Below are 26,646 nucleotides of genomic sequence, written 5' to 3'. Positions count from 1 at the left end.
GCTTGTTTCTTCCCCATTTTTTGTGCTGTTGATGTTATACAAATTACATCTTTATGCATTATATACCCATCAAAACAATATAATTATTTCTTTTTGCAGTTGTCTTTTAAATCAGATACAATAAAAAAGGAGTCATGAAACCAAAACTACTTTTTTTCCCCCAGGATTTTATTTATTTATTTGACAGAGACAGTGAGAGAGGGAACACAAGCAGGGGGAATGGGAGAGGGAGAAGCAGGCTTCCCGCTGAGCAGCCCCATGTGGGGCTGGATTTGGGACTCTGAGTTCATGACCTGAGCCCGAAGGCAGCCGTTTAACACTGAGCCACCTAGACGCTTTCCAAAACTACTTGTATGCTTTTATGTTTGTGTAGTTACCCTTACCAGCGCTCATTTCTTCATGTGGATATGAGGTACTAAGTACCTTCCATAGCAGCCTGAAAGACTTCCTTTGGTGTTTTATTGTGCGGCAGGTCTGATAGCAACAAACTTTTTGTCTGGGAATGTCTTCATTTCCCCTGTTTTTGAAGGATGTTTTTTCTGGTTATAGGCTTCTTGGACAGTGTTTGTTTAGCACTTTGTGTTTACCACAGCCTCCTTGCATCCATGGTTTCTGAAGAGAAATCAGTTGTCAGTCTTACTGAGGTTCAGATGTATGTGATATGAGGTATTTTTCTCTTGCTGCTTTCAAGATTCATCAAATTCAGCAAGATTTTGGTTATGTCTTCAAATATTCTTTCTGCCCTCTTTTCTCTCAAAAATGACATATGCCATTTTTGTGGGATTCCAATTCTCCATATATTAATACTCTTGTTAGTATCTCAGAGGTCCTTGAGAGTGTATCCTTTTTTTTTTAATCCTCATTGTTTTTCTTTTTGTTCCTGAGACTTGGTAATCTCTATTGACATATCTTCGAGTTCATGGATTCTTTCTTCTGCCTGTTCAAATGTGTTGTGAATTCATTTCATTTATTATACTTTTAAATTCCAGGATTTCTATTAGGTTCTTTACTATAACTTATATTTCTTTATTGACATTTTTCTTTGGTGAGACATCATTTATATGTTTTCCTTTAGGAATTTCCTTTAGGAATGATTTTGTATGTTCTTGGAACATATCTGTAATGCCTGATATAAGTCATTGTCTACTAAGATCAATGTCTAGGCCTCTACAGGTATAAGGTTACTATGATACATACACAATGCTTCTTTTCCCCCATCCCTGTTGTCTTTGGGGATTCTCCTGATGTACATGTTGATATGTTTGATGGTATCCCATAGGGCCCTCCATTGATTTTTCTGTATTCTTTTTTCATTGACTCTTCAGCCTGGTTAATTTTAATTTCTTTATTCATACAGTGTTCTCTTGATATCCTTTATTAGTTCTTTGGGCATATTTAAGACCATTGATTTAATACCTTAATAATTCTTAACATCTAGCATTCCTCAGGGATAGCTTTTATCAAATTCTTTTTCTCCTCTCAAAGTGCTATGGTTTCCTTTTTCTTTGTATGCTTTGTGACTTTTTAAAACAGATTTTTATTTATTTATTTGGCTGAGAGAGACATAGTGAGAGAGGGAACACAAGAAGGGTGAGTGGGAGAGGGGAAAGCAGGCTTCCCTTGGAGCAGAGAGCCTGATATGGGACTGGATCCCAGGGCCGAAGGCAGATGCTTAATGACTGAGCCACCCAGGCATCCTGTTTTATACCTTTTGGTTGAGAACTGGACCATTTGAATATTATGGTGTGGAGACTTGGGAATCAGATTCTCCCCTTTCTCAGTGATTGCTGTTGAGGGTTGCTGTCATCTCTTTGTGTGGTGACTTTTCCAAAATGACTTTGCAAAACCTGTATTCTTTGCTTTGTGTGGTTATTGCAGTTTCTTTTATGTTATACTTGGTCAGCTTGTGACCTGGCAGAGATTTACTGAAATGTCTAGGTCTTCCCTCCCACCACCCAAAAAATCCAGAAAGGGAAGTTCATGCAGCCCAGGAGGGTGGAAACAAATGCAGGTGTCTCTGTTGTTTCCCTAGGCTGCCTCCAGTATGATAAGATACATAACCCTAATGTTAGCAGGGCAAGGTCCCCATTGCCCACCTTGGCATCAGCCAGCACTCGAGGCACATGGGCCCTATGCCTGCCTGGGCTGTGAGTCAGAGGGACAGGGGCTGTTTGCTGGTTCATGCACTCTACTCTCTGACCTGGGTTGAGTATCCTCTGTCTTCAGCAGCCACACCCCTGGTTGGTGCAAATGCTCTGAAATAGTTGATTCTCATGGGTTTCCATGATTTTGTAGAGGTATTGATCCCTGGAGCTTCAATTTTCTGTGACGTCACTTCACCCGTGGTTATATTTTGGACATGCTGTGGTGGCAGCTGCAGTTAGTTCCTGTCTGTGTTTGACAAAACTATTTAAGTTTGATGACATTTTAACTTTTTATTAGAGTGAGCAGGAGTACATTTAGCCTAGAATCTGGAGTATGAACTCTGTTGTAGTAACAGTAACTCAGGAAATAATTTTTATTTTCCTTCAATTTAATAATACCTTGTCTCTATATAGTGATTTTTGTCACAGAAATGTGACAGGCTTTACAAATAGGTCATTATTTGTAAAAATGGAAGTGTTCACATTTTTGTAAGTGGAAAGTAACTGAACATGTGCTTTCTGATTGAGTGTTATCATACAACCAGTTATCCTAGTCACATGTCCAAACTTGGCCTAGTACCAGTTCAGGGTTCCTTATTTTTTATAGAGCAAAATATTCTGTTCTATTATTTGGTAAAATAGAATAGAAAAATGATAAAAAGAATATGGTAGAGCTTAAAGTAATGTCACATTTCTTGTTATTTGTTTGACCAGAGTAGGTGAATCTCCACAGAGAGGCTGTAAAAACCAAATCTTAACCTTTTTTGTCATAAGTAAGGTAACATTAAGGGAGTTCAGGTATGGTTATGTTTTAAATGTGTATCTGTACGTGAGAGTGTTGTATAATTTTTTCAGGAACGGTTTTTGGTATTGATATAAAAAGGATTTGTAAAATTCAGTGTACTCACTCAAATTAAGCATGCCATTATATGAAGCTTGGTCATATTGGAGAATTTTCTTTTTGATGTTCTTGTTAAGCTGACTGGAGGCTTGGCAGAGTAATTTGTGCTAATCCCAGTGTCACCATCATAACTTTCTGACAGAGGTGAATTAATGAGAGCGTTTTCAGTAACTCATTGTCTCGTGAACACTTAAGAGATTAAAGATGTGGATTTTTGTTGTTGTTGTTTTTGGCACCAAGTCAGTGTTATTACTTTCTCATTCTTTGACTGATTTAAAGGTGAATCTGAGTCTTATTTTATTCTCTACATATCAATATTCTCTACAAATAACACATATATTTGTGAAATATATAGCTAATCATTTCACTGAAGATGTTAGATCAAGTAATACAGAGATCATAGCTTTTAACATCTAATAGGAATATTGAGGTTCTAATGGATATGTGAACTTCTGGAGGTGAAAATTACCTGTCTGATGTTTTTGGTTTGGTCATTTATCATTGAACTATAATGATTCAGATATGTAACATGATTAGCTTCTGTCTCTTACATGGTGTGTTTTTGTATATATTATTGTTAGGTAGAAAGGATTATATAAGTGCAGGTCTGAGTAAATTGAAATTTGCAGTCATTTGGCCAGTGATTAATCATAGAATTGAATTTTTCATAGTTGCTTCAATGGAGAATGTTACCTCTGTAACTTACATGTCATGTATATGCCCCTGTGGCGGCTGCTGACGAAGGGAGTAAGCTGCTTTAATTTCTTCTGAAAAGAACAATATTCTTGAAAACTTTGAAAACTTGCCAGAAGTCTTCCCTGCTGGGTTGAAGATTTTTGGGGTGCTGTGGTAGATAGAGGGAAGTTGGAGGTACACGTGAACATGCACATATGCACCATTGGGTAAAAAGTTTATATGGCTTCTCCTTCTCCATGGAACTGGGACTTACAAAGAGGGCTTTCAGAAGACCTGTGATGGTAACAGAGGCCAGAGCCCTTCGGGAGTGTGATTGATTTCCAGAGGTTGATAATTGGTTGTATAGTAGTTCGGAGATACGAAGGTGTTTTGAGTTCTCCATTTGTGTTGGAGACCATCCCACCCTCTCTGTGTGCACCATTTATACCATGTGATATCTTGCCAGGGTTGGCTTTGCTTTGTGCTGATCTCAGATTCTCAGACAGTACTTGCCACCCTCTGTGACCTGCTTCGAGGGGGCCTTGCCACTCTTGGGCCTGGCCCAATCTTTAGAAGCCCATGTACTTTCTGTGGAGCATGTTTTCTCTTTGATGGCCGAGTTAAAACCAGAGGAGGCCACTGTAGAGGTCCTAGACCAAGATTCTTAGAATGATGGTGCACCAGTGTGGAGTGTCCAGATACTTTCTCAGTTATTTTGGCAATGTCAGTCTCTTGGGGGGTTGATCTGAAGTTGGGACTAAGAAGGAGTAAAGAAACTATTGGTTTAGTGCCCACTGTGCCAGACATTGTTCTAAATATTCTATACATTTTTTAGAAACAGGCCATAATAAGTAAGGGTTTTGTCTGCCCTGTTTTCCACATTTGGAAATTGGAGCACAAGGGTGTGAACTGTTTTGCCTTAAGTTCACACCGTGATTGTGAATCCATGTTGCTGCTGTCTTAGAATTATAACAGTTTAGATTCAGAGTAGATGCCATAAATCCGGTCTCTCTTACCTTGCTGATGAGAAAAGCAAGGCAGAGTGATTCTGGACGGTGATGCTGTGCTTAGCTCCTACTAGGCCAGGAAGGCAGGCCTCCTGCTTACAGGCCATTACTCAGTCCATGGCACAGCCAGCATTTGGAATGGTTAAGGGTCTACTCATATTCTCTGGGCTCTTGTTTCACCAGCCTGTAAAGCTAGAATCGAAGTACCTCTGAAGGAAAATTCAAGGCTTGGCTCTTTTAGTTACATCTGTTTATGAAGCCTTTCGCAATTCTGCAGCTCCCAGAGTCATTCCTGTCCTGATAGCCTATAGTACATACTGCATACTAACATAATTTGACATTTGTTTTCCCCTCTGTAACTTTAAATTTATTTGCAATCATTTTCGATCAGGTTTCATGAAAAACCAGTTTTTATTCACTGTATACTCCTCAATTGGATCATGACTTCATGATTCTTTCTTACCATTTTAAATCTTTGGTAGCACTGTATATATCAAAACTTCTTTTATTTAAACTCACAAGGGAGGGGTGCCTGGGTGGCTCAGTCAGTTAAGCATCTGCCTTCTGCTTCCATCATGATCCCAGGGTCCTGGGATTGAGCCACACGTTAGGCTCCCTGCTGAGTAGGGAGTCTGCTTCTCCCTCTCTTCCTTTCTGCTCTCTGTCTTTCTCAAATAAATAAATAAAATCTTCAAAAAGATTAAAAAAATTAACTCACAGTGGAAATAGGTTTTACAGTTAGATCTAATATACATGTACTTAATTATTGGAATAAAAGTTTCACACACCATTGTTCACTCATAAAGAGATATACCATGACTTCTTCTGTTTTACTGAAAAAGCAAATGGTAGATCCAAATGGTAGAGACACTGATTTCACTGTCCACTAAATGGGTATTACAATTTGACAGTCATGTTCTACCACTTTTTGCACAGGACTGGGGAGAAAGTAGATACTCAGATACTTGGTGAATTTCACCTTTATGAAAGACTCTTTTGAGATGATTTTTATGATGCCTGTGGAAAAAAAATTTTTTTTTAATACAGATTTTTGTTGTCGCTGATACAGTTTCAGGGACACAGTATCTTCCAGGAGAACAGGTGTGGGCTTTTAGCCTTCCGTTCTTTTCCATTCTCTGGGTTAAAATATTTGCTTCTTGTATCATCTCTATTTTGGATTTATCCTTTCACTGCTCAAATTCGCTTTGTCTCTTTGTGTTCATATCCTCATATGGGCTCTTCCTGTGCCTTTAGAATTTTTCCTAGTTTTACCAAGGTCACTTGATTGTCTCCTCTTTGGGAAGCCTTTCCTGCCTGTTTTGGCAGTTCTCCTTTGGGTACTGACCTGGTGTGACCCTCCAGTGTTACACTCGGAATGATAAACACTGGATTCAAAGATATGATTTGAAACAGAAGAGTGGGAAAATGGATTTTATCATATTTGTTTTAAACAGAAAGTTGTCTGGGAACTAATTGTTCACTGCAACTGTTTAGTATAAAAAAAGGAAGTAATCTTGATAAGTATATTTTCTAGGTAGTAGATATTCATCTTTTTACAATTTACTGTTTTTTAATTTCTTGCTCTAATGTAATAATGTGTTGTCTTGTGTCTTTCTCATAATGGCAGAGTGGACGGTGGTCAGAGAGGGTGTGATTGACCATGTAAAAATTATTTAACCAGAAACAGCCTCCCCCCGGGGTTCTTTTGTTTTTTCCTTCTTGCAGGTGGTATCTTCAGAATGATAGATCAAAGGCAGCTTTATAGAACTTACTCTTCTTTTACTTGGATGATTATTTTTCGGCATGAAAAAGAAACATTGCTTAGCTTTCTAAGAATTCATAGTAGGCAGGACGAAGGAGATACTTACTCCACGACCTGCAAATTCTTGGATTGGATGACTGTTTCTGGGGATGTAATAATATATCCTACCTTTTCTTCAGAACTTGATGTTTGGTCTTTAATAGACTCTCCAAACTTTTTTCCTTAATGTCTTAATGAGATCAGAAGAACCAATAGATTCACACATTGCTAGACACATGGGGATGGGAGGTACTGTAGATTTTGAGGTCTTACTTATGAGATAACCAAGGTCCAGAGAGAGAAGCATTTTGCCTCAAATTGTTTCAGCTAGTTAGTGAGAAGGCCGGGACCAGAGAGACCCAAGTCTGTACCTTTCCTAGGTCAGTGCCATAATAGTGTACCATGGTCTTGCTGCAGCAGCTCCCCAACTGATCCAACCCATTCTTCCATGAAATATTTTCTGTAAAACAACATTTCCTGTTTTTAATAAAAATGTTAGTTTGAATTTCTAGCATTATATTGACAGGAATATTGACTAAAAAATACTACCCAGGGAGCCTGGGTGGCTTTGTCAGTTAGGTGTCCCAACTCTTAAGTCTCAGTTCAGGTCTTGATCTCAGGGTCATGAGTTCAAGCCCCACTTCAGGCTCCATTTAAGAAAAAGAAAAAATATTAATTACTATTAACCTGGATTCTTAGGCCTAGCCGTTGAGTTTTTTCTCTTTTCCGACTAATTATCTTATGAAGACTTTCTCTTCTTGGGGGGTAGTACAGGGATTTTCCGTAAAGCTCTGCTCCACGTGTGCGTAGCCTCCGTCATTATCAGTGTCCCCCGCCAGACTGGTACTTTTTGACATAACTGATGAACTGCACTGAAACATCGTGATCACCTCAAGTCCAAGTTTATGATACTGTTTACTTTTGGTATACAGCCTAAAGAAACGTATAATGACCTAGTCATCATTACAGTATTATACAGAATATTGTCAGTGCCCTAAAAATCCTCTGTGCTCTGCCTGTTCATCTGTCCTTCTCCCCAAATTCCAGTTTTTTTACTGCCTTCTATAGTTACTATTGCGTTTTTAGTTTCAATTATTGTAGCCTTTATATTTAGAAGTTTTTATTTTTTTTAAGGATTTTATTTATTTATTTATTTGACTGACAGAGATCACAAGTTGGCAGAGAGGCAGGCAGAGAGGAAGGGAAGCAGGCCCCCTGCTGAGCAGAGAGCCTGATGCTGGGCTCCATCCCAAGACCCTGAGATCATGACCTGAGCTGAAGGCAGAGGCCTTAACCCACTGAGCCACCCAGGTGCCCCTATATTTAGAAGTTTGATTCCGTTCTTTAAAAAAAAAAACCTGCATCAGCCTTGAGTCTCATCTCTGTTCTTATAATCAAGCAATTGTTATTTCTTGGCACATATTAAGCATTTGTTTTGTATCCTGTCTGAAATATTCTGGTATTTAGTATTTTGAGAGTCTAATTCTGCTGTCTGTTTTTCTGCTGGCTTTTATTCATAGCGCTTTATTTTCTTGTTTTGTGTATGTGTATGAGTTTTGATTGTGAACTCAAATCTCTTGGAGTTTTATTTGTGGGAATTTTTTGTGGGGTGGATTAACTTCAGCTCCCAGAGTGAACTTGTAATTCTGTTGGTTGCCAGGTGAAGAGGGCACCATCAACTCAGGGTCTCTTTGAATTACACTATCTGCTTGAGTGGTTTGGTTTAAGATCATACAGCTTGTGTGGATTTGGGTTACAGTCTTTCATGAGGGTCAACTTGGGGTTATGAATTTTTTTTTTCCCAGCCAAAAAGCAGCTTTATTAGTGATGCTGGGTTCTACACACGCCGTAGTGTGCTCGCGTCTTCCCGAGGGACGCCTCGGCGGCAGGGACAACACGGGAGCGCTTACACCGGAGTCATAGAAATAAAGCTTTGGTGTGTAGGTTTTCGGGAGAGGGCACAGGTTCACACTGCAAGACGAATGCTTCACACGACACCGGCTCTCAGTGTGGGTTGGGTTTTTGGCCAAGGGGGTGGATTCTACATGACTGGACTCTGGGGCCCTTCCGGGCCCAGCGTGGGGCGGCCCCTAGGGCTGGGGCTCTGGTTGACCCTGCCGTTTTGCCTTCATCTGCAGGTACCGCCCTTTGCCTTCCTCAAAGCGCTTCTTCTCGTCCTCGGTCTCGGGCACGAGCTGGGGCACGGGCAGCGACTTGCCCTCCTGGCTCAGGGACACGTAGGTGAAGAAGGCACTGGCCGCCCGGTAGCGCTTCTGCGAGTTGTCCACCACGGGGTTGGCGTCCACCAGGACCTCGATCTCCATGGACTTGTTGCCCGTGAAGGTCATGCGGCCAGAGATGGGGATGACGCAGCCTTTTCTGATCTTGTCGTGGAAGTTGATGGCGTCCACGGAGGCAGTGACTATGTTGGTCTTGCAATGACGTGCAGCCACGATTCCGGCCACCTCGTCCATGAGCTTCATGGTGACACCTCCGTGCACGAAGCCGTGCAAGGTGCAGTCGGAAGGCCCCAGCAGGTGAATCAGGCTGGACTGGCTGTAGCTGACCGTGTTGGGCTCTGGGTTCAGGACAGGCTGGACGATGTCCCCGTTCCTCCACTTGGTCTCCATGCGCGCCAGCTTGTGGGCCTCATACCGCTTCCGGCCCTCCTCCTCCTGCTCCTGCCGGGAGTACACGACTGGAGGCACCTCCAGGACCTTGTCCACGTTCTTCAGTGACAGGGGCACATACCACAGGGTAGCCTTATTGGTCAGCTTTTTAGTACCTGTGAGGATGTTTTCCGACATCACGTGGACCTGGACCTCCACGGAGTGCTTGGAGGTGTAGGTGATCTCCGCGCTGACGTGCGCCACCTCGCCAATGCACATGGGGGACAGGAAGTCCGTGCGCTCAACACGGGCCAGGGCGGCCGCACAGCGCTCCCCATTCTGGCTGTTGCAGTGCGGGGTGCTGATGATGGCTCCTGCCTCCTCGATCATCTTCAGGATGGTCCCACCGTGGACGTTGCCAGCCACATTGGCATCATCCGGCCGCATGATCCGGAAGATCTGGATGGCGGACGGGGTCTCGGCGGCGGGGCCTGACATGCCGGCGGCGACCGCGAGCGGCTGAAGGAGAGCGCAGGTGTCTGGCAGGCCTGGAGCAGAATGAATGAGCCCGGGCGGCCGGGGTTATGAACTTTTGAAGCTATCTTCCACCCCCAGTGCCAAGCACATGTCACGCATGTTTCCTTGCTGCCTTTTGTGGTACAGGATTATTTCTTGCTCCCCCTGACATGAAGATCAGCCCTTTTAGAATCTTAGTGTCACCCTCAAGTCTTTTGTTGGCCTTCCTGTCATCCCAAGTTTTAGGTTTCCCTGCACTGTCTTTCATTCAGCTGTCAGAAAAGAGTAAAAAGGTCACTAGTGTTGACACATGCCCTCTCTGTAAAATCTCTCTTTGGCATTTGGCCTGTCTCGCAGGGTTCACTCATCATTTTGTTTTTTGTTCTCTGTGGATTCCTCATTTTCTCACTGGCTCAGTAAATTACTAATTTTTATTTTAATTTTTTTTTAAATTTTATTTATTTATATGAAAGACATTGATCACAAGCAGGCAGAGAAGCAGGCAGAGAGAGAGAGTGGAGGAAGCAGGCTGTCTGCGGAGCAGAGAGCCCGATGCCGGGCTCGATCCCAGGACCCTGGGATCACGACCTGAGCCGAAGGCAGAGGCTTTTTAACCCACTGTGCCACCCAGGCACCCTTAAATTACTAATTTTTTAATACTAAAATTCATCCACCTCATTGATCTCATCAGGAGAGTCATGGAAACATCATGCTTCTTTATGATGAATTCTGTAGTAGTAGGTACTGACTCTAAAGTAATCTTTTCTGTAAGTTACAAAAATGGAGACAACAATCAGAAAAGAATGTCTTCTTCCTTCTCTGTGTGTCATGTACTCATACAATAAGAAGAATCCTGATACCTATGAAAGCTTTAGAGCATAAATTCTAATCTGAGCATGCCAACATTTCTTTCCTTTATTCTGGGAAAGCAACACTGAAGCAATAAACCACTGTTAATTGTAGTGGGATCATATTTCTCAAGTGTTGTAAGGATGGAGAATTGTTCGGAGCCATTATTATTGAATATTGACTTGTTCTAGGTTCAGTTTAAACCTTGAGGTTGCTGGTTGACCATTATTTGACACGATAGGGTTTGTCAACCTTCAACAACATCCTCAAGGGATGACATTGAGAACCCTTTTGAAGATACTAAAAATTCTACAGCAAACATTTGGTTTGGTGGCCCTTTCTCCCCAGCTATATCAAACTCTAGTGTTGAAAACCAGTCATCAGAAACCGAATTACTTCGTCTCCTCTTTGCATTTGGGGTTAGCATTCAGCTAGAGGTAGATTGTTTCTGCAGAGAAGATCTTGAGTTCATGCCCAAAGACTATCCTGCACAGTCACAGAATCTGCATTATACAGCATCATTATCATGGTAAGGTATATGTTACTATGCTGTCCTTTAATTTAGAACTGTCGTAAAGTGAATTCCATTCTCTCTTTGAACTTTCCATTTGGATCTGCTCCCCCTATTCCATCTGTCGCTCTGATCTTTCTCTTCTGAACTGTGTTGTTTGGCATGTATTATTGGTTGGCTTGGCCCTCCATGGAGTTTTGTGCTGGTATAGTAAATGTTCTCAGAAATGTTGGTAAAAGTGATTGTTAATGGTAGAATGTTGAGTTGGAAATTACCTAGTCTTAATTTTCTAAACAGGCTTAGCTGTGAAAACCTTAATTTGGGTAAAGGCTTACTTGAGCACCCAACAGATAACCTGGGGGCTGGGGTTTTTGAAAATCAGTGAGGAGATGGACCCTTTTATTTTGCAAATGAAGCTTCATAAATCCAGAAAGGTTCAATGGCTATGGTGTATGGCTGTTTCCATTTTATCACACTTAGCCTCCTCTTCCCAGATCTCTGATTGGATTGTGGTTTTGCTTTATTGTCAGCCTCTGGAGACTACAGTGACTGTACTTCTGAGCCGCTTGGTGGAATTGGCCTGGGTGAGGAAATCCATTTTTTTAATAATACCTTATTATTATTATTATTTTTAAAGCTATCTCATTTTTCTTCTGACTTGTTTTCTTCTATGTTGCATGGAGCAGACATTTATTAACATTACTGGCTAATGAGAGTAGCTTTCTTCCCCCACCTTGAATTTGAAGGGAAGGCAAAGAAGGGAACCAATATTTATGGGACGCCGCTGGATGCTTTTATAGAGGTTTAAATTCCTTTCCTTGTAGCTATCCTCTGAAGTAGTTGGTGACATTTTCCTTTTGTAGTTAAGGAAACCGAGGTGCAGAGAAGCTAATAACTTGATCCATAGTGAGACTTACTTTGAGGATGCAGGACAGCTGGAGGATTTTCTAAGCAGGCATGAAAATCTGTGATGGAGGGGCGGGAATAAGTGGATCCTCTGGCATGGTTAGAATACCCGGTCTGCGGTGTGTGATTGGCATTACATCGGAGAGACAATGTTCATGTGTTACTGTGCTCATCCTAAGGGCCAGAAATGCTTTCCTGAGTTACATGTACTGGCATTTTACTGTTCCACATAAAAAGATGCAATAAGGTTGTATTTTGGGTAATAGAACCTTTCTTCTTTTTCCTCCTTCCCCTGCCTTCTCCCCTGCCCTTCTGTGGGGAAGGGGTTATACTTATTTGAATAAACTAGTATTAGTTTTTAGAGTAGGTGGTGAACATCCGGGCTTATGGATATTTTTCAACATATTTGAGGAAATTTTATGACCTGATAACTTGTGCTGGCGGGGATGGGGAGAGGGGCTTCCAACATTCGCACCAAGACAGATTTGTTCAGTAGATCTTGTAGCTGCTGAAATATTTGAATTTGATGTTGTTCTGAAACAGTGGATGGCCAGATTAGAAACAAATGGTATCTGCAAACTAGCGATTATATGAAGGTTTTGCAGAAAGCCTAAAGTAAGTCCTAAATTAAAAAAAAAAAAATAAAAGCACTGTCGTGTTTATATACAAGTGCTGGAGGGCAGGAACATGGTAAAGGAAATGTCTTGTTTTGGTAGAATTTGACCACCAGTCCACCAGGTCTGTGTAATCAGTACTTGCAATCAGGAAGTTGAGGATGTGTCGTCTAACAGAGGTTGGGCTTCCCAAGTCCAGGAGCGGAGCTCAGTCAGGAAACAACAGGGATGGGCTTCTGGGCACAGAGGTAGCGTTAACCTCGAGTCAGCGCCTCTGAGGAGGCATAGCGCGTATGTTGTCTTGTGTGTGACTTTGCTAACTGGTGTTCAGGTATTTTGTGAGTCATACCGTATCAGTTTTATGTAGGTGGTGGTATGTTTTCTTGGGAGTTTTCAAGTAACCGTATCTAGAGTTGGGTTTTCAGTATTGCTGTCGATTCCCTTCCGGCTATGTTTGGAGTCCGCTCAGTGGCATGTGCCACCACACAGGGACACCCTACCCTGGCCTACCCCGCTTTTTTTCAGGGACCCCAGTGCACAGAGTTGAGTCAGTCATATTCCTGAGACTGTGACACTCAATTGTTGTCTGGGCGCAGGGCCCTTTTTTGGTTGCATTTCATTTTATTTTTTCCCTTTTTAATCCCTCACCCTCAATGCCATGTCCTAGTCCTCTTTCAGCACCCACTCGAGTATGTTTCATGTCTGTTCTTCAGCCCATTTGCCATCTCCTATTTTTTATACATGTGTTAGTCTCATTTTTTTCTTTAACGTTATCTTTTTGAGAAATGGTCGTGCTTTTGTATGTAAATCTAGTTCCATGATTCTGACTCTGCTGTGTAGTAGGATGGTTGGCAGTTGCACAGTCATCAGTGCCATTTCACACAACGTTCTTGTCGTTTGGGATGCGTGGGGGGATTTTCAGGTATATCGCTTCAAAGAATCGTTAGGTTATTGCATATCTGCATATTTGGTTTTCAGCTCTCCTCTTAGAGCACATGGTACAGCAGGGTCTTTAATGCATTACCCAGAAAATAGTAACACATTACAAATAGAATTTCTTGATCCATGCTTTGGTTTCCTGAGGAAGTTCTTGCGAACTACTTTTTAGTCATATTATTAAAATCCTTTACTCTTCACTGTCATCCTTTATTTTCCAGTAATGTTAGGGAGTCAAAGGGAACATCGTTTTTAAAGGATTTCTCTGTAATGCCTCTATAACTGTGAAAACTTAATACTACAGATACTAAGATCTCTGCTTTTGTTTTTGTTTTTTTAAAGGGCGCCAATGCCTCCGCATTAGAGAAAGAGATTGGACCAGAACAGTTTCCAGTCAATGAGCACTATTTTGGATTAGTCAATGTAAGTACCCGTTGATACTTAGTCTTCACCAGTACCTTTGGAAATAGTTTTTAAAATAATGCATGCATCTCATCATTTATTAAAGGAAAATTGTTTATTTGCCTCACTAGGCTTAAGGCCAAGAAACTTGATTTGAAATTCCCTTTTTAATGAAAGGGAAACAAAGTTGCCCAAGGTCATAAGAGTTTTAAAATGGTTTTTAAATTTTTCCTATTTTGTGTCAGAATTTTTCATAACTTAAATTTTGTATGGCTTACACCAAATGATCTCTTGATTCTTTGAGAATCCTTTAAATGCCTAAATATAAGTGGTCCAAATGTACAGGTATAATAACCTTTTGTAAATGCCTCCCTGTGTCTGTAAAGTATTTGTCAACTTCTGGCAGTGTTTAACTAGTATAGATCTTCAAGGGCAAAATACAAGTAAAGGGTACATTCCCCAGGCTTGTGGAGGTAATTCTAGTAATTATGCATTATTAAAACTTTGGAAGAACTTTCTTTTAGAATTTTTAACTCTTTTCTGAATCCTCAGCACACACCACAAATCTGTGTGGTAGGGTACTATTAGGTGGGTCCAGGGTGAGTATTCTACGCTATAGAGAGAGAGAGTAATACGGGTGACAAAGAAAGTTCCACTGAACACACCTGTGTGTTACTAAACACTAGTATGTAATTGTGATGTGTGAGGTGGATTTCTTGTGTGATTTGAAGCAAGCAGTTTAAGTGGTGTGGGTGTTTCATTGGGAGTCCTCTCGTGGGTGTGAAGCTTGTGACAGAATCAGCAGTCCCCACTCCACAGTGCCCTCTCCCCAGAGGAGCCTGGCCATTTCCCCTGGAATCTACCCCTGTGTTCTAGATCACGTGCCTATGCTGCTATTAGAATCAGTCCATTGGGGCGCCTGGGTCATTAAGCATCTGCCTTTGGCTCAGGTTGTGATCTCCGTGTCCTGGGATCGAGCCCCGAATCAGGCACCCTGCTTGGCAGGAAGCCTGTTTCTCCTTCTCCCACTCTCCCTGCTTATGTTCCCTTTCTCACTGTCTCTCTGTCAAATAAATAAATCTTAAAAACAAACAGACCCGTTCACTGACGTCCTGTACGGTAGGTCAGAGACTTAGCCCTCTTCTAGCACCGTCCCTGCCCATGCTCTGGCGTGGAATTCACCACTGCTTTAGTTTTCCACATCCTTAATTTTCATTTATTCATTTTCGTTAGATTTCATCCTTAATTTTCATTTATTCCAAGTCTTCAGCAGCACTAACAAATGCAAAAAGAATTCCTCAGTACCAGTTTGCACTGCGTCAGCCCCAGAATGTTAACATCCCTCCGGAGCCCTGTCATCCTGCCGTGTGGCCTCTGCGTCCTTTTACCGTTACCCCGGACAGCCCTTCACTTTTCTCCTTCCCTGGATCCCCTCTTCTGCTTGGGTTTTTCCCTGCTTTGTGGAACGTGTTCTGTAGTAGCTTCTTCTTCTTCCTCTTCTATTTTTTTTTTTTAAAGATTTTATTTATTCATTTGACAGACGAAGATCACAAGTAGGCAGAGAAGCAGGCAGAGAGAGAGGAAAGGAATCAGGCTCCCTGCTGAGCGGAGAGCCCGACGTGGGGCTCGATCCCAGGACCCTGGGATCATGACCCAAGCCGAAGGCAGAGGCCCCAACCCACTGAGCCACCCAGGCGCCCCCTGTAGTAGCTTCTTTAGGGAGTGTGCACAGGAGGTGACTTTGAGATCTTGTGTATTTAAGAATGTTTTGGTTATTGTCAAAACTAGATGGAGATCCTAAGTTACAACCTTCCTTTAGAATTGTAAGGGGGTTTCTCTGTGGACTTCTGGCTTCCGTTGACATCGGCAGGACTGATGCCCTTCTGATTCTTCATCTCTTCTGCGTGTGGCTTTTGCCCCTTACAAAGATGTTCTGGGAGGCTTTCCTTTCAGAATGTGAATGGATAGCCAGTGTTCTGAAATTTCCTGATGCGTCTTCGTGCCTCCCGCTGTTGTTGTGGACCATTTAGACCCCAAGGCCCCATGATATGGTCCTTCGTGTCTCCTGCTGTTGGTGGCTGTTTATCAACCCATGTAGACATGTTTCATTTTCCTCAGTTCTAGAATATTTCTGATACCAGTATTTGGATAATTGCTTCCAATCAGTGTAATCTCTTTGTTCTTTTTTCATATAGTCTTAGTTGCATATTGAAATGCAGATTGATTCTCTGTTTTCCCTCCTTTTTCTTCCATTTTTTGATCATCTGATATTATTCTACATTTTGGACTATTGCCCTTTTTGGTCCAGTTCATTGCACTTTTTATTTCGTAGAGTGTTATCTTAATTTTTTTATCTTTTTTTTTTTCCATTCATGTTTTATTGGGCCCCTTTCAGCCTGGAGCTGGGCCCTCCGCTGCTGCCCACCTTCCCCGGCTCTGTCCAGTTGCCCAAGGGCAGGGCAGGGCAGGGCAGGCAGAAGGAAGGGGCTGGAGACAGATCATTAGCCCTCTCCCCTCCCCCCGGGGGAGGGCCATCCCAGTCTCCAGAGCTGGCCCCAGGGCCACCAGTCCAGCCGCCCCCAGCCAAATCCCAGCTATGGGGCACTGGGGGCGGCCCTGAAGGCCGGGCCTCTGCGAGCTATGTGGCCGGCGTGTGCCCGTTGGCCAGCCGCCCAGCTGTCCGGCTCCGAGGGCCGTCGGTTGGGCCGCCCCAGGCCTGGCAGCCGCGCCGTTCTTCAGCGGCAGGTGCTCGGGGACCGCCTCCCCGTCGCTCGAATCGGACTCCTCCACGTCGCTGCGCACGTCCTTCTCCATCTGGCCTTTCTTCACGAAGCTGTAGATCATGTGGAGGATGAGGCACGACCAGAACACGTGCAGCAGCTGCAGCATCACCAGGAGGACGTTGAAGAAGTAGTAGCCGAAGAAGGGGCCCCACTTGGCGATGGACTCGTAGTAGGTGGTGTAGAGGATCTGCGTAGGGAAGAGCACGAGGCGAGTATAGAAGAAGGAGGCAATATCCTGGTTTTTTCCCCAAGATATTATTTATAATTTTTGTTGGTGAGGTTTTCTTATGCTTACTGGATTTTTTGAGCACCCCCCCCCACTGTTTTAAACTCCGTCTTTTCTAATGGAAACTTTCCTTAAATTTCATTCACACATACAAGTGAGACTCTGAAAAGCTGATTGGGACTTGGAGTACTATGGGTGGAGCTTGTCTGCTGTGGTTTCCTCTAGGGTGACCCTTGGCAGGCAGGTGTTAGAAATGGCTGCATCCCCCCACCTCCCATTCCAATGGCTGGAGCATTTCCTCTGGGACTCCTACTTGGTGCTGAGGGACTTTCAGTTTCTGTCAGAGGTAGCTTAGTTCAGGGTTTTGTTGAGCCCTCTGTTTTCTGTTTGGTGCCTCACTGCTGTCCTCTGCTGTCCTTAAGGGCTTTTCAACCGGATTCTTCTGTGCAGCTTCTGTGGAGACTAAACCTGCAGTTGAAAGAAAGGGTAAGTGTCATCTAGGGGTCTAAATGGTCCTTTTAAAAGACTTCTGACCAGCCCGTGTTTTTAGGGGAAGCTCGACCCTTCCCCCTTTTTCTTGGCCTTTTGAGTTTTTGCTTAATATCTTCTTTTACTGTCATATTATTGGGGTTTTGTGGGGAAGGTGGGGAGTTGACTATTTAATTTCCCTGCTTTAACACGATCTGGGCCTCTTCTCACGTCTGAAGCATCCGTGCTTACGAGCAGAGGTGTCTGGTGATTGGAAGCCTGGTGTACATTCTGGCAATTCTGGCAAGGGCAGCACCCTAGCTGCTCCACTCCCATGAACTCCTTCCCTACGGCTCCCACCCGGATTCGGTTCACGTTCTTACGTTGATGTGTGTCTAGAATTGTGTCTCAGAAGGACCCATTTTCTTCAGCAGAGGAATGTTTTATATATTGAAGGCTGTTTTACCTTTAATCCTCTCCAGTTTAAATATTTCAGTCTCTCCGTTTTGTGTCTGACTGTAACTTTTTCTGTAGATAGACTCAGAACAACTAAAACAACATCCTTGAGAAAATATATTATAAAATGAGTTCTGAAATTAGTCTATTTTTTTGTTATGCTGTTTTTTCTCTGATATATTGCTCTGTGTCAGCTGTGTAAAAAAAAAAAAAAAGGATTTCTAAGAAGGTTTTATTTTTATTATTCTCCATGGATCAATCAATGCAAATTAAGAGGGTGGTATTTGTGCTTCTCCCTGAAACTGACTAACTGATACTGAGTAACACCTAAGAGAAGCAGGAGGGAGTGGAGTTAGTAAGAGATCTTTAGAGGAAGCTTTGTCTTTTATCCCTTCCAGAGACTCATCTAATGGGTAGAAATGTAGTTTCTGATCTCTGTGCCTAGTTATTATGAAAAATTGGGATCTCTGAGGTAGCCAGCGCTCCAACTATGAAAGATTGATGAACACCTGAATTATACTGAGAAATTAATTGGTGGTCAGAGTAGATGCAGCAGAACTAGTATAGTGTTTAACTCTGTGATTTAAACTTTCAGGCTACCTTCGGACTGTCTTCTATACTGTTAACTTTATTGTATATGTCCTGTTTGCAGCTCTTAAAATATCATCACTCTTTCTCTGTCCCCCCCCGCCCCCCACGCCTTCTTCCTTTTTAAGAAATTTTTGGAGTTAATCACACTGTAGGAGTCCCTTAAAAATGAAGGGTGGAGCTTTGTGGGGGGAGGGTAGGAGAGGGTAGCTTATTTAATTCAGACGTAAGGTTGTGACATTTTTTTTCCCTTGCTGTACCTGTCTACAAGGTAGTTAGTGTTGAAACAACACTGGAATGTAACTGCTTTAAGAACTCTGATTTATCTTTTCCAATAATTGAATTTTGTTAAAATGAAGCACACATGTATTTTCTTTCTTTTATCAGTATGCTCTTAGCTAAGTATGCATTTTCAAGGTTTATTTTAATTGCTTCTAACAAAAAGCTTACATCGAGAAGGGTTTCTATCAGAACTGCCTGTTTGGAGCCTTTTTGTGCTTGGCTTTTTGTGACTGGCTTTTTTTGTGACTTTTTGTGAGTGGCACAATCATTCACTACCACTTGCCTTTGGCAAATAGTACATGTATTGGGGCACTTAGAAAATCAGACTTTTTTTTTTTTTTAATGGACAGAAGAAAAATAACCACAGTTTAATTAACTGGCAGAAAATTCAACATAGGGGTTACTTTTCATATTGTTAGTATAACCTATTTTCCATTACTTTCAGTTGCAGTGATCTTTTTTTGGAAGAATATTTTCACAAAGGATCGCTTTGATGGCAGTTCTTTCTTACTATTCTGATGTCTGTCACTGTACTTTACGTAATACATTGAGTGGGGATTTCCTGTTGGTTTAATTCTTGTGAATGCTTTAATATTTCTGATGTTATTAGAAAGCAGGAGGAATACTACTGTGGAGTGGGGGTTCAGAAACTATCTTGAGTAGGCCCGGTAGCCTTTTGAAAGCTTTCTGTTGCAGCAGAATATCCTGCTTAAATGTCACCTTTATAGGGTCAGCTAACTTCTTTGAAAATGAATTCTTTTGATCCAATGAACCAGATAGCCTTTTTCCCCTTATATCTTTTAGCTAGTGAGTACTTCTTTTTGTATGTAGATAGAAAAGGGGTGATTTCAGTTAGCAGTATCTCTTTCCTACTTTTGTACAGTCTACCTTTTTAAATAGTCTTTTCTCATTGTTTTATGATATGGTTCTATATTAATTTTCTAATACAGTAGGAGCCAACAGACATGTCGCGTCAGCAAATCTATTTGTGAGTTTATAGTGGATGGTGTTTTTCCCTAAGATTTTTGTTACGAAATAACAGTTGAGTTCCTAGACCATCTTACAAAAGGCTTTTTACACCTGAATGGCTAGTGGTCATTGGTTCGAATTGGTTCAGGGGACAGGAGCATTGTGAAGAACAGTGACAAATAAAAATGAAACTTTCTTTCCATTTGCGGGTTATAAAAGGACATCCTCAAGAATAAAGTTGATTACGCAAATGTCTTGGTTCTGTTTTTGTTTGAATTGATTGATTGTCATTTTGTTTCTCTCCACCCGATGGCCATAGGCTACTTGAGGGTTAGATTATCAGAGATCCCAGAGAATGTTTACATTAGATCCGAGAGAACAGCTGTGTCCCAAGTCCTCTGCTGAGATTGGATCAAGTGTCCAGCCCTGTGGCAGGGTCTGTGAAAGGGTTTGTGATTGACAACCTTGCAGAATTTATGTAGAGAAGTTATTTTCTGTAAGAAAGGGTGGGGCAGCGGAGTTCAGGGGTATGTGGTGAGGAATGCATTTCCACTAGCACACGGAAGGACACTTTTAGATCTGGTCCACTTGGCTGTGGTGAGACTGGTGAGTAGGGGCATGTTGGTACAGTGTTCAAAAACAGGGCCACCTAAACAAACTGTAGTAGGGCAAGAGGGTCTTTCCTTAGAAGGGGATGTTCATATCCTTAGAAGAGGATAGGCATCATCGTCACCAGCCTCCAGCACGGGGGACAGTGGAGCATTTAAACGTTTTAAAACTTTTCTTTTTAGGCGATACTGTTAACATAATGGTGGTAAACACCAGTAGTCTCCAAATGATATACGTAAGATGAGCGATTGGGCTGTGGAAAGAACTACAGAATCACTAATGTTTATTTTTATCTAAAAATGAGAGCGAAGCCTTACTAATTCTTGTTTTTAAAGATTCTTTTATTCATTTTATGGAGAGAGAGTGTGTGCACCCAACCGGGGCTGGAGAGAGGTGGGTGGGGGGTGGCAGAGGTAGAGGGACTTCCCCCTGAGTGTGGAGCCCACGGAGGGTGGAGTCCGGAGGGTGGCGTCGGATGTGGAACTCCATCCCGGGACTCTTGAGATCATGACTCGAACTGAAATCAATAGTCAGATGCTCAATTGACTGAGCCACCCAGGGGCCCCAGCCTTATTAATTCTTATTAAATGTTTGATACTAGTATCCACACTCTATCCATGTGTGAAGTGGTCCTATGTCACTTCAGGTTCCATAGCACTAAAGAGTTGACAGTGTAACTGTCTCTTATTCATTTATATGTTTATAAACTAGTACAATTTCAAGGTAGATTTAGAGATGATACGATTTAATTTCTGTTAATCTAATTTTTCAAAATGGTCAAATGACTTAAAAAGATAGTTTCAAAAATAACAGTGCCGTGATGAAGGCCAGGGAACTGTTGTTAGTGCTTCAGGTGGATTATTAGTTTAGTTCTTTTCAAGATTTTAGAAGGTGGGCCTTGTGTTACAAACCCCGTTTACAGCCGAGGACGCGGATAAGCGGAGTGGCATGGCAGTTTCCAGAGGTCAGAGAGCAGAAGCATACTTGGACCTAGACAGTTTGCTTTCAGAGCCTGTTCACTTCGATGCTGAGTGGTGCTGCTTTCAAGGCCGATGATCACTCCAGTGAATTCAAACAAATTTGGTAGATAGGATGGAGAATTTAATTTCAAAAATACAGTAAGGCCATAAAGGAAACTTTCCCCCTTGGACCTGTCTATGCATCTGTGTATCTATCTTTGATTGCCATTAAAGCCACATTCAGAAATAACTGAACGTAAACTCAGACCTGCAATCGAATATTAAAATCTGTAGCCCACAGTTTATCACAAGGTGTACTTTGTTTCATTGCTGTCACTTAAATATTAATAATTTTTAGTGAAAACAAAATTAATGTAAATAAGAAAAATTTTACATATTTACTTTGTGTCAGTCACATTTGTTACACAGTTGACTGTTGAACAACACAGGTTTGAGCTGTCTAGGTCCATCTATGTGCGGTTTGCTTTTTTTTTGGTACACAGTATAGTATTGTATTTTCTTTTATGATTTTCTTGATAGCATTTTCTTTTCTCTAGCTTACTTTATTATATATAATACACATAACATACAAAATGTGTGTTAATTAATTGTTATAGGTGAGGCTTCTGGTAAGCAGTAGTCTGTTATTAGTGAAGTTTTTGGGAAGGTGAAAGTTACACACAGATTTTTGGCTATGTGAGGGGTTAGCACCCTTAACTCCTGTACTGTTGAAAGGCTGACTGTATGTAATGTATATTTTTATGTATATAAATTTACATTTTATAAAAGTGTATTTTCATGTATATGATGAACCATATAATTTTTATTTGTATTTATTAGGGATGTGTGTTCAAGATAATCTTAGTGATGGGGCTATGATAAAGATTTGTGGAGGGGGCATTTATCTTAAAACCAGGAGCAAAAGGCAGTAGAGGATGTCATTGTGTCCAGTAAGCAACTGAAAAAGTCAATGCTCAGACCTTGAGGAGAGTGGTGGCTTTTAAAAATTTGCTTCCCTTTATTTTGAACCTGGTTATACCTTTGATCTTCAAAACAAGCTGAGAAGACATAGGGTAGGTTTCAACCCTTAAAGCAATGTCTTTTGTGGAAATTGAGCATTCAGAAACAGGAGTGTGGGGGAAATCATCGCAGACAATCTTTTGCATGAAAGCTACACACTAGAGAGATACATTTTTAGGTTTTAGGAACTTGGAGGAAAGTTACTGTCAGGGAAGCTGAAGACAAATTTTCAGAGTTATGAATAAGATCGAAAGTTACTGCTTGTTCTGGAGAAATTGTAGTAGTTTCAAGCTTTGATTTTTCTTTAATGGGATTGATGAAGATCAGTGCAAGACCATAAGAGAAGACCCCAGAGAACTGATTATAATGTTACTCATTGCCTTATGTTCAGAAGATGAGCAGGAGTCTACCTCCCAGCATTCTGTACAAAAGAATAGACTCCCTCTGGTTCCGTAGCTTATCATTCCATTTGCTTCTTTTTTATAATATGGTCAGCCTTTATTATAAATTTTTCTAATATACTGTGAAACGCTGTCTTTTGCTTTTACCTGCTCTGCGGAAGTCATTCAAATCCCTGTTGCTTATTCTTTAACAGAAGTGTCCAGTGATGGAGAGTGAATCTTCTCTCCGATGGCAGAGGCGTAGTTTGTTGGTCATTAGCTTCATTAGACTGTGATACAAATACTGGTATTTTTCAGACTAATTAATACTGAATAATCGGTAAATTAATCTCAGTAATACTGTAGATTCTACTGCAGGTGTACTTAGCCCCCGGATAGGCTTTATTAAAGTATATCCAGAGTTACATTTATCAGTAGTACCAATGCATCATCTCCTTTTCATCTACTTCTTTTAGCATTTACCTAGAAAGCCTTCAAAGCACTTGTTTTTATGGAAACCACTTCTTGGCTCTGACCAGCAATAGGAATGTAAAAATCATATATTCTCATTGGGCCTCATGTTCTGTTCTTTTTTTTTTTTTTTTTTTTGTGGTCTTGTTTAACTCATTTCTCTGTTCCTTAAATATCTTGTAAATTGGTAGATAGGTCTAGACATGTGATTGAAATTTAGTAGTTTAAAAAAATGTAGTACTTTTGTTTTTTAAGACAGGAATTCTTCCTAAGAGTTGCTACATATTTCTGCAAGAGACAAAGGTTTGGCTGTTCATTTTTATTTTTATTTTTTTTTAAAGATTTTATTTATTTTATTTGACAGACAGAGACCACAAGTAGGCAGAGAGGCAGGCAGAGAGAGAGAGAGAGAGAGGAGGAAGCAGGCTCCCTGCTGAGCAGAGAGCCTGATATGGGACTCGATCCCAGGACCCCGAGATCATGACCTGAGCCAAAGGCAGTGATTTAACCCACTGAGCCACCCAGGCGTCCTGGCTGTTCATTTTTAATTTGTAGTGCACTGGGGCTTCAGATAGTTTTTCAAGTTCCCATCAGCCACTAACGCTTTTGGTATCCATTGATAATTATTTCCTACTCCATTATTTGTAGTCATTTCTTCTTAATTTATTAGCTGGATTTATTCTATAAGCTGGACCTTCTTCATCAACTCGTTATTTCCCTGTGAATTATAGTTCTTACAAGAAAGACAAGATAAGGGGCATCTGGGTGGCTCAGTTGGTTAAGCGACTGCCTTCGGCCCAGGTCTTGATTCTGGAGTCCCAGGATCTAGTCCCCCATCAGGCTCCCTGCTCAGTGGGGAGTCTGCTTCTCCCTCTGACCCTCCCCCTTCTCATGCTCTCTTTCTCAAATAAAAAAGACAAGATAAGGGGCACCTGGGTGGCTCAGTCAATTAAGCATTCAACTCTAGATTTTGGCTCAGGTCATGATCTCAGGATCCTGTGATCAAGCCCCTTGCCTGGCTCCATGCTGGGTGTGGAGCCTGCTTGGGATTCTCTCTCTCCCTCTGCCCCTACTCTCTACCCCCGTGCTCATGTGCTAGCTCTCGCGGCTGGGGGGAGGGAGGGAACAAGATAAAACTTTGATGTTCTCCTTTTATATATGAGTTTACAGCATCCATGGAGTCTAATGAAAGGTTTTATAAAATATCATTATTAGTTCATAAATATTTATATGATTAATGTGCTTTTTATCAATTGCAGTATTTCTTTTGAATGAAATTTGGCTCTTGAATCGGTACAAAATATATTCCAGGCTGATCTACATTTGTATATTTCTTGTCCCAGACCTAGTGTAGCCATATCTGTAAGACATCCTAGTTCCATTTTGTGGGAAAAAGGTTCTTAAAGACTACAATCTGTGTGCCAGGGAAACTTGTTGCTGCTAGGCCTTTCAGTGGATAGAAGTTGAAAACACACACACACACAAACACACACACACATACACAAACACGAGTTTATACTAATACTTTAAATTCCAATTTAAGGGGCATCTGTGTGGCTTAGTGGGTTTAAGCCTCTGCCTTTGGCTCAGGTTATGATCTCAGGGTCCTGGTATCAAGCCCTGCATTGGGCTCTCCGCTCAGTGGGGAGACTTTCCCCTCCCCTTCTGCCTGCCTCTCTGTCTATTTGCGATCTCTGCCAAATAAATAAAATAAAATCTTAAAAAAAGAAATTGTTAAAAGAAAGATTTCTTCTTTTTATTCTTAGACTATTTCAATACGCATGGATAGTAAAAACTCCATGTTTTAAAGTTGCTCGAACTAATTTTTTGTGTAGTTCTCCCACGGACTGGATAAACATTTAGGTGTCACTGATCTATGTTTCCTTTCAGCTTTAGGAATTTCTTTTTTTCCTCTGAGATATTTTCGATTTAATTTAGTTTAAAAAAAGATTGGTGCAAAGTAAATATTTTTAAAAAGGTACTTTGATTCTTCTCTACTCTTCCTCTTTCTCTATAACCATTTTTATTAGTTTTTAATTTATCTTTCCTGGTTTTTAAATATAAGTAAATGTACATGTCTGTGGATGTGTTTGACATTACCCTTAAAAAAAAATACTTATTTTTAGAGAGAAAGTGTGTGTGCAAGTTGGGGTTGGGTAGGTCAGTGGGAGAGAGAATCTCCAGCAGATTCTCCGCTGGGCACAGAACCTGAATTGGGGCTCGATCCCACAGCCTGATACCATGATGAGATCAGCTCCTGAGCAGAAACCAAGAGTCCGGTGCTTAACCGTCAGAGCCACCCAGGCACCTTGACACTGCCCCTTAAAACAGTCTCCTCTGCCTAGGCTTTTTAGGTTAGTGAGGATGTGACCTCCCTGCCTGGTAGTGCTTTGAGAAGTGTCCTCTTCCCTCTTCTTCCACATTCAAAGTCTCCCCATGTCCTCATCAATCAACGTATGGGTGTTTTGTCAGCTCGCTTTGGGAACCAGTGTGTCTTAGTGGGAAGGAAAAAGGAAGACAATGAATGTTGATCAAATTGTGTGTCATTGTCTCCTAAGGTAGGATTATTTCCCCCCATTATTAAAGAGGAGGACGTTAAAGTTCAGTAGGCTGTAGTTACACACGGCTGGTAAGAAGTCGGTTCATGTGGAGGATTCAATGCACCTGAAGTCTGTTTGTAATATATCAAGAGTGATGTGCAGGTATCTTAGCATTTCAGTGGTGGTTGTGCTAGCATACTGAAAAGTTGTTGTTGTTTTTAAGATTTTTATTTATTCATTTACTTGAGAGAGAACACAGTGTGGGGGGATGGATGGTAGGAGCAGAGGGAGAAACAGACTCCCCGCTTGGCAGGGAGCCTAATGTGGGGCCCCAGGATCATGTCCTGAGCAGAAGGCAGACACTTAACCGACTGAGCCACCCAGGTGCCCTTGAAAATTTTTAATCTAACATTTCAGAGGTTCTCATTTTATTTGCTTTTTATTATTAATATTTTTTAGATTTTTTTAATTTATTCATTGGAGAGAGAGCAAACATGAGTGGTGGGTGGTGGGGGGGAGTTGCGGGGAGGGTCAGGAGGAGAGGAAGGAGCACACTCCCCACTGAGCAGGGAAGCCTGATGCAGGGCTCAATGCTAGAACCCTGGGATCATGAACTGAGTTGGAGGCAGACGCTTAACCAACTGAGCCACTCAGGGACCCTTTGTTTTTATTTTTTGATGGCACTTAAGAATCTGATAGAAAACCTCACTTTTGTGTCTTTTCAAAAGAATTTTTGATAGTTATATTTTAAAATGTATAATATATGAAATGCTTAATATCTACAATGTAACAATGGGAATTGAAAAAAGAATTATAAAGAAGTCTAAGATTTTTAATTACTCTTACTGTTTAAACTGTATAGTTTTAAAATTAGTTTTCATGAAGGCCAAATTTAGTGCATATATTTTCTTTCTGTTTTAACCTGAAACCAATGCCTGGAGCATCCGTTTAATGTTCAAATGGCAGATTAGCAGACAGAATAATTATTTCTACTCTCAGATACCTTGTAATTTATGAGGACCAT

The 26,646-nt window shown here is 41.4% G+C and overlaps 2 protein-coding genes and 1 pseudogene across 3 annotated transcripts in view; 1 reads left to right on the top strand and 2 right to left on the bottom strand.

The window, feature by feature from the left end:
* The window catches only part of LOC309848753 (uncharacterized protein), a 339,042-nt gene that overhangs the window by 110,711 nt on the left and 201,685 nt on the right, over nucleotides 1-26,646 (bottom strand). The window lies entirely within an intron of this gene.
* LOC309848759 (cytosolic acyl coenzyme A thioester hydrolase pseudogene) lies at nucleotides 8,569-9,710 on the bottom strand (annotated as a pseudogene). Its single transcript has one exon. The product of its transcript is annotated as a cytosolic acyl coenzyme A thioester hydrolase pseudogene (transcript).
* The window catches only part of LOC309848767 (ubiquitin carboxyl-terminal hydrolase 12-B-like), a 48,131-nt gene continuing 35,264 nt past the window's right edge, over nucleotides 13,780-26,646 (top strand). The window contains exon 1 of the mRNA XM_082700755.1: nucleotides 13,780-13,892. The gene's annotated coding sequence lies outside the window, so the exon portion shown is untranslated. The remainder of the gene's footprint in view (nucleotides 13,893-26,646) is intronic.

The sequence above is a fragment of the Mustela nivalis genome, assembly GCF_964662115.1.
Source record: "Mustela nivalis genome assembly, chromosome: 15".
Lineage (NCBI taxonomy): Eukaryota > Metazoa > Chordata > Mammalia > Carnivora > Mustelidae > Mustela > Mustela nivalis.
The sequence above is the reverse complement of the archived record's forward strand: the minus strand, read 5'-3'. Positions and strand labels throughout refer to the sequence as shown.